We start from the raw sequence: 2,048 nt of genomic DNA on the forward strand, positions 1-2,048 counted from the left end.
AACTACAACTTTATGTTAAAAACAAACAAACAAACAAACAAAAAAAACCAACGACACCCTAAAGGCATGTTCTTTCATTAAATCATTTAACTTCTTTTGAAAAAAATCTATTTTGGCTTCCCAAACTTAGAAATTCAATAGTACTTTCTTCAGGATGCCTTCCAATTTGCAGCTGGGGGACTTCCTGAGACAGAGGTTATAACTACAACTTTATGTTAAAAACAAACAAACAAACAAACAAAAAAAACCAACGACACCCTAAAGGCATGTTCTTTCATTAAATCATTTAACTTCTTTTGAAAAAAATCTATTTTGGCTTCCCAAACTTCCAAATCTGGCAGAGTTTATGTTTGTAGAAACACCACACTGACCGCGCCCCCCCCCCTTTTTTTTGTTTGTTTAAACCTGTTTTGTTTTGATACTTCTCTGTCATAAAAAGACGAACATTAATGAATGCTATGACTTCCCATCCCTCCTGCTCTTCATCTTCTATTTTGTGTTTTTCTTTTCACCTCTCTTTATGATGTAGGGACTAACCTGAATTCTGTCTTCGAAATGTGGGTTAACCATCAACTCATATACAGTGGCAAGGAGTTGATCTCCTGAAACAGTGGTGTTTTCTGCTTCTGTAGTCTTTCACTAATTTTATGTATTTGATTCACTAGTTTAGTTAATGCAAAATACTAAATTAGCATATTCAAAGAGCTGATCACAATGACTCCAAGATCTTTTTCCTGGTGATGGTTAATTTAGGTAGTCATACTGTCTGTATAAGGCTGCCTTTATCTGTGCCTGACTCTGCATTGGAAGACCTTTGTTTGACACTCCATTAGTTGGAAAATCAGTGTCATGAGATTTCCGTAACTCTTCAATATAATCTTTAGGTTTACTACACAAAATGATTTTGTATAGCTCTATAACTGTCATCTCCCTATTCACCTACTTCCCCCTCACTAATGAACATAATGTCCATTACAGATTCATGTGGGATTCTGCTGATAAACTGTTTCTTGAGAAAGCTAATTAGTCTTTCACCTCTCTGATTTAACGCCTTATTAATCTATAACAGGATCTATCCTCTCACTATATGGCAAGTTGCTTTTTTTTTTTTTTCCCCACTTTAACAGCTTTTGGTGAGTGACCTTGCCAAAAGCCTCTAAAAATCACCCCTTTATCTACCTGCTTCTGATTCAAAGAATGCCAAGAAATTTCTGAGTTGTGATTTCCCTGTACAAATCTGTCCTGAGCCATTATCCACCTTATAATTTGTACTTAATTTTGTTCTCTACTGTAGCTCCTACCAAGTCGCCTGGTTTCAAAATCCGATTTAACAGTTTGTGGTTTCTTGCAACCTCTTTAGAATTATTTTTTAAAAGTAGAAAAAAGCAAACCTGTCCTTGCACTCACCAGCTCCTACGTCCTGTGCTGCAGTGATCAAGAGTTTGATCGTTTTGTACGTGACTTCTTTCTCTGGGTGGGTAGCCAGTGGCACAGGCAAGTGTGGAGCTATGGCATGTTATTGCTGTGTGTGGCTTTGACCTCAAAGTACACCGCAAAACACAGTCTGCGTGTACTCACAATATTGCTGGGGAAAGGGAGGAAGAATCGAAATGTATATCCATAAACTGAAGGTTATGGCTAGTTAAAAACCTTGCTAAACAGTCCTTTGAATTCTGGTTAAACAGCTTCTGGAGCCTGAAATGCAGGTGTAGTTTAAGACCTGTCATTACTGCAGTCTAGAAGAGCTGCTTTCTACTTGGTGCTCCACAAACATTTACAAAGAAAAATTTAGCTTTGCAATATAAATATATGTAGAGCTGGAGAAATGATTGTATGTTTTCTTTGTTGTTAACGGGTAGCTGAAGCACAAAGACTAAGTAATTGCCCAAGACTACACTGGCAGTCTGAGGGAAACTGAACTTAATTTTCATAACTTAGTCCTATTGCTAAATTGTGGGTTTAACTTTCCTCTTTAAGTACCGTATATCATCATATTGTGGAAAATAGTATTTGTTCTTTTAGTTATATCTACTTTCTGTCTCTTACAG

Source organism: Pterocles gutturalis, unplaced genomic scaffold (genome assembly GCF_000699245.1).
Source record: "Pterocles gutturalis isolate BGI_N339 unplaced genomic scaffold, ASM69924v1 scaffold28324, whole genome shotgun sequence".
Taxonomy (NCBI): domain Eukaryota; kingdom Metazoa; phylum Chordata; class Aves; order Pterocliformes; family Pteroclidae; genus Pterocles; species Pterocles gutturalis.